Source organism: Chlamydotis macqueenii, chromosome 2 (assembly GCF_036417535.1).
Source record: "Chlamydotis macqueenii isolate bChlMac1 chromosome 2, bChlMac1.mat, whole genome shotgun sequence".
In the NCBI taxonomy this organism is placed as follows: Eukaryota; Metazoa; Chordata; class Aves; order Otidiformes; family Otididae; genus Chlamydotis; species Chlamydotis macqueenii.
Genome location: NC_141557.1, coordinates 162,000,231 through 162,011,032, shown reverse-complemented (window position 1 = coordinate 162,011,032; position 10,802 = coordinate 162,000,231).

The following is a 10,802-nucleotide window of genomic DNA, read 5'->3' as shown; positions in this document are numbered from 1 at the left end:
CACTTTTTCTCGATTTCTTTTAAAATTTAGTTTAAAAAAAAAGCCAAATCCAAACCACAATGAAACAAAAGCCCAAACCCTCCATGCAGATATAGTCAGGAAGAGTTTAACCAAAAGGTGTTTTGAAAGCTCTGTCGTAAAGACCTTGCTCAGTCATCTTGTCACTAAGTGAAAAAAACCTAAATAAAAATAACTCAAACTCCCCAGAGTACCTTCAAAACATTGCATTTGTAGAAACACAAAGGCTGATCCTTTGCAACATCTTACAGATCCCTTACATAGGACTAACTTGTGTCTTAGTATACCAAGGCAGAAGGTTTGAGAAATAAAAAAAAAAGCTCTATTGAGATCCTACATAGGTGTATGAACTTCCTTCCTACACTTCAACAGAAATAACAGATAATAAAGTTCAGTTTCTCCAACATACAAAAGCTGCTAGAGCAGCTGTCCCTCTCACTCTATGTAAGGTTCTTAATGTAACTTTTTTTTTTTAAAAAGAAATTTACATTCACACTAAAATTTTCATAAGATTTAAGGGAGTTCGTTTAATGCTCTTTCTTGCCACATCATCTGCAGAGCTCTTTACTAGTAGGCACTTGTTAAAGCAATTTTCTCCCGTGTGTAACCCAGCAACAAACTGCTAGAGAATGAGATGGTAAATCTTAATGCATTCTGAAAGAAATGGTGTCATTGTAGAACAAGGGGAATTTACAAAAAAAAAAAAAAAAAAGAAAAAATATTTTGTTGGCTTTACTTTTTATTAAGAACACCTATACTGGAATTCAGAAACTGTGGTGGCTTTTCCTGAATTTTTATATGCTACTGTAATTTATTTGGGGGGATAATGGGCAGCTGGGAAAAGGGGACAGGCAAGGGAGTGCTACAGGGAAGCCATAGGAGCATTCTACTAAAATGACAATAGATAAGGAAAAATATCACCTGATGCTTAACCAACATTTGTATTGGCAACTGGAGTGTACCTAGGTCTTTCTTCATCCAGAAGACTCACTATAATTCCACATGGGGCTCAACCAGGTTTCAAAGTGCAGCTGAGAAGGAAATTGTATCCTGATGCACTGGAGTGGGATGTGCGGGATGAATAAATAACTTTTTCCATTCACCTGATCTAACATTAACCTCTAGTGCTGAAAACACACATCTTTATGCCTTGAACTAAGCATCAAGGTATGGGCATCAAGAGCTGGCAAAATAAATTTTATTCAGTTTAAGGGACCATTTATCTGAGAATCCAGTGTAAAATGAAACTCTTCTGTGTAGATGGATCACAGTGTCTGTGACCTGAAAAACAAGATTCACAGTTAGGTTTCCACATGCATCTTGGGAAAGTTATGAAGCAACATGTCTGCTACAGAAACATGAACTATGCAGCCAACAATCCTGAGCTTGGATTTACCAAAGAGGAAACAAACCAAGTATGGATCATATTGCTCGCTACAGAAATGCCATGACCTCATCAGTTAATTGCTTGCTGGTACCAATTTTAAGCATGAAAATATGGTCCTGGCAGATCCCTCTGTAAGTATGAGAGCCAGCTGAAGTGCCCTCGTTTCACTAAAATGCATGCCTGGAAATCATGTATTTATTAGAAGCTGTCGTGGTTTAGCTGCAGTCAGCAATCAAGTACCACACAGCTGCTCAATGTCCGTCCCCCTCCCCAGGGGACAGAATTGGGAAAAAAATAAAACTTGTGGGTTGAGATAAAAGTAGTTTACTAGGACAGCAAAGGAAAAGATAATTTGATATATATGTAATAATTATAGTAATATTAATAGAAAAACAACAACAACAATAATAATAAAAAACCCCAACCGACTAACCAAACAAACCAACAAATGATGCACAATTTCTCAACGCTCGATGACCCAATGACCAATACAGCCTATCCCGAGCAGCAATCATGGAATGAAAAAAAAACCCTGTAAACAATCCTGGAACAGTTCTGAACAGTGAGAAAAAAAAAGAGCCAGCTCATTGGCTCAGCCCCCACTTAAGTACTGACAGTGATGTTTATGGCATGGAGTATTCTCTTTGGCCAGTTTGGGTCAACTCTTCTGGCTACATCCCTCCCAGTTTCCTGCACTTGAACATTAGTGAAACCTGGAAAACTAGACAGTGTCCTTGGTCTCATGAGCAACAACTCACAACATCAGTGTGTTTATCAACATTCTTCACATATGAAATCCAAAACACATCAGCTACCGAGAGGAAAATTAACCCCATAGGTGAAACCAGGAAAGAAGCACAGAGTGATCAGCTTCAGCCAGCTGACTAGTGCATCCTCCTCAGTCTTCAAAAAGTTGTGATGAATATTCTACTTCTACAATTTTAATTCAGAAAACCAAGGGAATGGATAAAATCTGCCAGGTAATTAGATTGTCCTCCATTATCTGTTTTTCTGGACACACCATTTCCAAGTACCTACTGACTAAAACTGCAAGACATAGAGCCAGTTCAAGTCGTAGCAAAAAGTCAAGCTGTATAAACTGCTAGAAGAAGTCTGTTTCTTTCCTTCCTGTACTTTGAAGAATCCATCCCGGTAAGGTTACTCTACATCTGGAGTATTGGCAGGAATTGATACCATCATGCATTATGCTTTACATCCTTTTCTTAATAAGAGAGCAAATATTGACTCCTTGAGGGAAAAGTCTTTGTAATTTTCAATCAGATTGTTTTTCTAGAAGTGTTGGACACTTCAAGGCAAAAAAACCCTCTCTTTTCTCTAGCACCCTGTTTCTTCTTCAGTCATTTCCACTCTTCTGAACCAGCTTGAGCAATACATAGTTACCGAAAAGCAGAGTTGATCGTGAAGAGATTAGAAGGTAGGGGTGGACTAATTTCATCTACATTTCAGGAATTGCAATTAGTCTCCTTCAACCTGGTCACCCCTTTCAGAGCACACAAAGAGAAAAAGGTGCATTTGGTAATTGATTCAAGTGATGTATTTTAAGTGTCTATGCTGGGATGTTCCAGACTCTGTTGCTAAGGTTGACTAGCTCTCCATGGACTACCGAGGGAGTTTGGAGTCATCAGCTTAGGTCCCAGCGGCTGCACTGAATCTCATAACAAGTTATCTGCTCAGAGCATTGAGGCTGAGATTCAGAACCACTGCAAAAGGGCAAGTTGTCCAAAAGTCCTGCGTTAAGGACCTCTGTGCTAGCCCAGAATCCTGTCGCACCACCTGGGCTCTGATCACTAAATCCAAGCAAGAGTCTTTCCATTGCTCTGGAAACTGTCAGCTGGTTGCATTTGTATTTACAACTCATTTGCCTTTGAATGCTCAGAGGAAACATTTCTGCCAGTTTTTCTTCCACATCAATATTTACAACTCAGTTGATCGGGGAGGAGGTGGTTTATTTCAGGGTGAGTAATTATATCAGGGACTTTGTACATGAAAAATTAATGAAAGGAGAAACAGATCCGTTTGTTTGATCTTCACTTGGAGGTAGGAAAAAAAACCCACCTGCTTTGATAAGAAAAAAAAGTCCTGTTTAAAGCTTGTACTCATGTGGTGAAGGTAATACCTTAGTCAAGGGCAGCTGTAATTCAACATTGTACAGGCAGTTTTGTTCTTTTTTTCTCTGCAGTACCTTCCCATTCAGCCCTCTCTAATGGATTCACCCATTCTCACATCACATATAGATGTTCTCTCCATCGAACATGTATGCACAACGCAACAAATTAAAACCACACAGGGAGCTGGCACACAGTTTCCCTCTGTCCCCCATCTGACAGAGCCCAGGAGCTCTGTTCATCTCCCTGGCTTGATTTAACTTTGTTGTTTTTTTTTTTTGACAAGCGGTTGTTTAATAAGATTTTTTTAATTGGTTTTCCGTAGGTTTTGTATGGACCAAATTAAACCCGTAATGTGTGCAGATAAATGTACTGCTACCCCAAGGCTGGTATATCACACAGTGAGATGCTCTTTATTAAACTAATTTTTCTTTTTAAATCACCTTACTCAGAAGAGAGCTAGGAGAGAAGGAAGATGCTCTTGTGGCCCATAAGCCAGCCTGGAGACATGCTCCCTGCTCTATGCTGCTGCCCACAGTGACTAAATATGAATGTACATGAGTGCGATGGGAGCTTCTTGTTTCTTCATCTAAGTTCATCTTTGATCAGTGTGTATAAAAATAAAACTCCTGGAGCAAGGCACTTCTTCTAGGGCAGTGTATGGAGCCCAACAGCCAAACTCCTCTTGCAAAACTGAAGCATGACTTGAGGCTTAAATGCATTAACCACTATATCTGTATTTCTTAAGGGACAACCTAAATTACATCATTTTGATTGAGCCAGAATAGACATGTGTGCAAGCCCTGGGACATTTGCATTGTCTGTACCCTTTAGTGAGCTAGAAGACTAGTTACTCTGGTAGCTTCTTGGGGCCACTGCAGTCAACAGCTTCGTTGTGTTTTCTGTAATAGGCTGATTCCTAAAAAAAGAGCATGATCCTTTTACTTATAAAACCCAAGCAGGCACTGCTTGTGTTTTAAGAGTAGAAGTCCCTCTTTCAGGAACCAAGACCCATAACAGGAGATCAGACTCATTTGACAATGTGGAGTGAGAGCATCTTTGACAATAATCTTACCATTGTGGAAAGGACAGCTTTAAACTGGATATTTCAGGGTACAATGGTAAACAGCTGGCACTTGATTGAGGGAACTGTAGATCAGGGTAGTAAGTACCTAGGATACTGTGATGGGTGACAGAAAGGACCCAGGAAAAACGAAAAGAGGTCAGAAAATGAAAATGATCTGCTTCCCATGCTTGTGCACAAATGCCTGGCAAACAAGCAGAGGAGACAGAGCTCTGCTGTCTGGTCCCCTTTGCCGCACAATAACAGCATCCCTCAAAAAACAGATAGTTGAGGAGACAGCTTGCAGGACTGAGTCCTGCGATGGACACTATGAGCTCCCCAGGAAAGACAGGTAGATAAGACCAGACACCTCCAGACGTCCCCTCCCACCTGTATGTTTAGGAACCTGCAGTTCTACTTAGAAAATTGCTAGTAGCCAATAATATCATTCAAGGCAGGTGATCTGTGGAAGATTGCACTCTTTGCTGCACTGAATACACAAAAGCTGTTTTGAGCTGTGACAGTGCGCACAGCCAGTTTTGAATGTGGTGTGGCTGGTATCCCTTGCAAATGTGCTTGAAAATGTAAGAATGTGCCTACCTCCCTCATGGTCACTTGGGCAAAGGGATAGATCCCTGCAGAAAGAAGCTAGAAATAGGAACGGGAGCCAAGGCCAGGGTGAAGGGTTTTCCCTTCCCTCCCAGATCACCTACTAGGGCAGATTTTTCTCCTTTGCTAAGTCAAATAAAGGTACCATAAGAAGAGCTTGTTTCAAGGGAGAGTGAGTAAAGAGTGAGTAATGAAGTAAAGGGTGAAAAGGGAAAACACCTGGAGCAGGATGGGACCAAGAGAAAGTGATTCCCTGATTGCACCAGTCCTGGTGGTTTGGCTTACAGTATGTGTGCAAAGGCTGAGAAGAGGCAGCTGGACGATAGGAACAGCAATGACCCACCACCATAACATCCTGCAATTTGGGATAGCTACCATGTCTGTCTTTCTGCCCAAAGGACATACCCATCATCAGACTAGTTAAGTACCTGACTTCTACTGCATTTGTCCTCCAGAGCTCAAAAAGAAAGACATATGTTGTTAGAGCCATTTCCAAGCACAGAGAGAAGCATGTGCAGGGAAACCATCCACCTCAGCTGTTACTGCCATTTTACTCCAGGAATTTTTGCTTATTTTCTCATGAGAAACAGTAAAAACGGAGAGGTAGAGATGCAACAGGAGAAGAAGTAATAGAGATAATGAGAAAAGATGAGAGGTTAAGAATAAAAGATAAAGGGAGATGGAATAGAAAGACAAAACATCCATGAAAAAGAAGAAAGAAGACATGCACTGGCTTTGCTAGCTCACGTTACATGAGAAATAACCAGGATCTGCAGTGCAGGACAGATGTGCAGGATCCCATCAGAGAGCAAGCGATTGAGAAAGGGAGAGAAGTGAGGCAGAAGAAAAGAGAAGAAGGGAGAAATTAAAGCAGCAGCAAGTGAAAAATAATCAAAGATAAATAAAGTTGACACAAAAAATTACTTTCATTTTCTCTTGCAGGCACTCTGAAGTGAGCTGTACGAGCAGAGACTTTAATTTGCCTCCTTCCCACAGACTCAGCCCTGCTGATTCATTCAACTCGGCAAGGCTACACTGCTCACTAACCTATAGTACCAATTTATATGCTAATCGCCTTCGTTTGTAAATCAAGGCAGTCTCCTCCAATGCCTCCTCCCATCCTAAATTCACTGGTGCGAAATGCTGTCCATCTCTGCACGAAGGGCTGGGAATTGTCGACTCTGAGACACAAAAGACATCAAATCCTAAGTAATTGGATCATTGATGGAGTTCACCCCATGGATTAAGTTGCTGTTTCATCTCAGCCCCTCACCTGTTCAGCAGGAGTGTTTCTAAAGAGGTTTATAGTTAGTCAAGCCTGGGAAAGAAAAAAGAGTAAAAATAAAATTAAAAATCCCTTCCTCTTTTCCACTCTGTCCTCCAGTGTTCCCTGATTTTCTTCTTCATAGATCAGAGATGTGTCTTGGAAGGACAAGTTGGGACAAGGAAACAGCACTGCTTGTTTTTCAGATCCCTTTTCTGCTTTTGAAAGAGTCTGTGAGTACCTGAATGGGGCAAATCTGGGAGGAGCCTGCCCATACATATCCAGAGGACAAGCTGGAAAGCAAATGGGACTACTAAGGTCCTGGGTTATTTCCAGTCTTCTGCTGGAAGAATCCCAGGGGACCAGAGAAAAAAAAAAAAGCATTCTGATCTCCCAAAGGAAAGATGTCTTTGAAAAGTTTTAGATAAACAATAATGTTTTCTTAACAGAGGTTAGGACTGTGAGTCTGGGTCTCCTGCAACACCACTAGATATTCTGCAGTGGGACAAAAATGCTCAGTTACTTTGAAAAGAAAGTCTGTCCTCTTCTTGACAGTCAATCTTTCACAACTGCTGGACTTCCACAGGCTGGTGAAAACAAGATAGTTTGGTATGCAAAGGTTGTTGCTTGGATTAATTAATACCAGTCTTTAACACTCCAAGACTCCTAGCCAATTTTATAGCAATCAATACTAAAAAAAAAAAGGGAATAAGAGCAATCATGCACTTTTACCTCCAAAGACAGTCCCATCTCTTCTCAGAAACCCTTCCTTCAATATATTTTTGCCCAGGATGTTTTCTTACTGTCAGCTTTTGTGAATTATGGCACCCAAAGAGATCCCCAGTATGAACTACTCCTGCATGGACAGCAGAAACCCACTGCTGAGTCTCTAGACTGGACCTACGGGTATTTAAGATGTCCTTTGGGTGAATTTTGACCACTTTCCTCTTTTGAACATAGTAACTTTATTAAATCCTACATTAACAGAAATGGAGGTAAACGCTTAACAAACAGCAAAGATGGCACAGTGACATTCACCTCTCGCAGGCTGCAGGTCACGGCGCTGTAGTCTGACCCTGCTCCCGACCACCACAGTGTTCTGTCTCACCAGGTGTTGTTCCTAATGATTTTCTATGCTGATCCACTCCATTATTTCTATCTTGAGCCTGTGTGTGAACAGAGTGAGCTGCAAGGTGGACTGGAGATTTTGTGCCAGCTGCTAGACTGAGGCTACCAGTCCTGGTGCCAGACACTGGAGAGGACTGGGACCTGAGGGCCAGCTGCTGAATAGAGTAAGCCCAGCTGCTGGAGAGACCAATGCTGAGTGTGAATATCCCTACAGCTTCAATCCTGGTCAGCTGGGGAGGAGGAATAGGGTGGAGCCATCCATGCTGATCATGTTTATGCAAAGGTTATGTGTGTTTATGGGGTACTGGTAAAGGCAGTGAGCTCCATGCTGTCTGTGTCTGCACTCTGGGTGTGTACATCTGCTCAGAATATCTGCTCACCTCCACTGACGTCTGGACTTGGGGATGCAGAGCTGCACAGCTTTTGTGCTCGGGCAGGAGGAAAGACGTGTCTTATAGCTCACTGGATGTGACCACCTCTAACACCCTTCTCTTCTAATGTGTCTTCTTCCTGAATCAGCTCCAGTTACTACCTCCCCAACTCTCCCCCTTGGTTGGAATTGCCACCCTGATGCTTAGAAACCACACTCTTAACTCCCACCCTTAATTTTTCAATTTTTATCGTTATAATCAGAGACTCATGCCACCGGTGTCCTTTAGGTTAAAGAATTCTTGTTCTCTTTTGCTGTTCCCTGCTTCCCTTCAACAGTCATCAGCAACAGTCATAAACCTCTTGACATGATTTAGACTAAAGGAGCCAGTGTCTCTCAGCCTGACTGCATGGTCTTGGTTCCTCCGAGCTTTTGAATAGTCCTTCTCAGTCTGAATCCTTCTTCTCTGACTGTGCGTGACTGATTGCACTGGTCTCACCACCGAGGAGGCACCAGGAGCTCGGGCAGCCCCAGGACCCCTTGGTGCCTGGACGTACACAATGGTTCAGAGGAATCTCACCAGGTTCTTGTAAAATGACATCTCCTCTTATTTACTGCTGCTGGGAAGATCTTTCCTGGTACCCTCTCCAAGCTTGGTATTTTATTTTTCTCTGATTTATGATTGTCCTGAATGCATCCAAGCCTCTCTTTCTTGTCGCTTCCATCTGTTGAGCCTCCCAGGCTGCAGCATGAGCTCTGCACTTAGCTTGACAGTGTGCGTTGTATTATGAAATGTTATTCCGTTCCTCTCTCTGCTCTCACCAGGCATCTAGTTCTCCTTGGATGATGTCTTAATTCTTCTCTGTATTGACAATGTCCCTCAAAGTTTTGCCTCTGAATCTTTTATTGGGAAAGACAATGGTTTTTTTTTTGCTCCAAGTCTTCAAACAAATATATTAAATAAGACAAACTATTCAGCTTAATTGAGGAACATGATTATTGACTCATGCTCTACTCCCATCATAGTCTTTTACCCCCAACACCTTCCTTATCAATCACTCACATGAATTCTTATTTTCTCCACCAATAACACAATGTAGTAGTCCATGAGACACTTTGCTGAGAATAGGCAAATTATTCTGATTACAGTTCTAAGCTTAGGGAAATCAGATGTTTTATTTAAGGAATTGTCCTGATTTCAGCTAGGATGGAGTTAATTTTCCTCTCAGTAGCTGATGTGTTTTGGGTTTCAGATGTGAAGAATGTTGATAAACACACTGATGTTGTGAGTTGTTGCTCATGAGACCAAGGACACTGTCTGCTTTTCCAGGTTTCACTAATGTTCAAGTGCAGGAAACTGGGAGGGATGTAGCCAGAAGAGTTGACCCAAACTGGCCAAAGAGAATACTCCATGCCATAAACATCACTGTCAGTACTTAAGTCGGGGCTGAGCCAGTGAGCTGGCTCTTTTTTTTTTTCTCACTGTTCAGAACTGTTCCAGGATTGTTTACAGGGTTTTTTTTTCATTCCATGATTGCTGCTCGGGATGGGCTGTATCGGTCATCGTGTTGTCGAGTGGTAGGAAATTGTGCATAATTTGTTTTGTATTTTTTTTATTTTTATTTTTCCCCTTTAGAAAATTATTATTCCTATTATTATTCCTATTATTATTTTATATATATATGTATAAATTATCTTTTCCTTTGCTATCCCAGTAAACTGTCTTTATCTCAACCTACATGTTTTCTTTACTTCCTGATTTTTTCCCCCATACCTTGGGGAGGGTGAGTGAGCAGCTGTGTGGTACTTGATTGCTGACTGGGGTTAAATCACAACAGGAAGATAATAAATTACTACAGAAAAGCACTCTTTGGTTGACTATCTATGTAGTGTTATTAATTTTCTATTTCCCTTTGTATCTACTGATTCTTATAATGGGTGCAAAGCCCTGCCTGACACAGACTTTTATAAACGAAACAAATTTGCGCCATACTGGCTTAGCTGGACTGAGAGCATCAATGAGGCCAAGATTTTAAATCACTTTATTTCATTAATCAACCATAGATATCAGCCCTGAAATGCCAACCCTTCTCCATCTCAGGTTAGAAGATAACTTATTTCATGTGCATCAATTGGGACGCAGCAATTTCTTCTAGGCCTTTGACTTCTTCCAGAAAATTTGGCAAAACTGCGTGAGAGGATTCAGTACCTCGAATGGTAGCATGGCTTGACCTAAAGGGCATCTGTGGAACAATCAGATGGTCAACATTTAGCTCTTCCCTCTGCTGCTGGATTTTCCGTGCTCAACTCAAGCCTCTCTGCCTTTACCCTATGCTCCTATATTTCAAACAGTTTGCCAGCCCTTTGAAGAGGACATGGCCTTTTATTTCCCATGTAAATGCAAAATACCCATGAATGATGGAAGTCTGTGCTGGCTGAGGCCTCAAAGCTTGAGTTACAATATTAATGATAGGTCCAAAGATGAGCTAAAGTGAAGAAGCTGCCAATTATTTCAGACAATTGATCAAAGCCAAGAAACTCCTGATATACATTAAGCGACCCTTTGATTGTCCATTCCCTGAAAACCCTCAGCCCACATAGACCAGGAGATGACAATTTGCCTTTTAAGTTAATTACTTCTTCTGAAAAGAAGCTCCCCTGCACTTCTCTTGCTTACTACAAAAATATGCTCCTTCTTTCTCTCCTGTTTTCAAATCGCTCCCAACATTTGCATTACTTTCTTCAGTCATTGCTCCACCTCTGGAGAGGTCACTTGTCAAAGTGCTGCTGCAAAGAGTTGTGTTTTAATTTTGAATTTCTGTGGCTTTGAAGCTGAC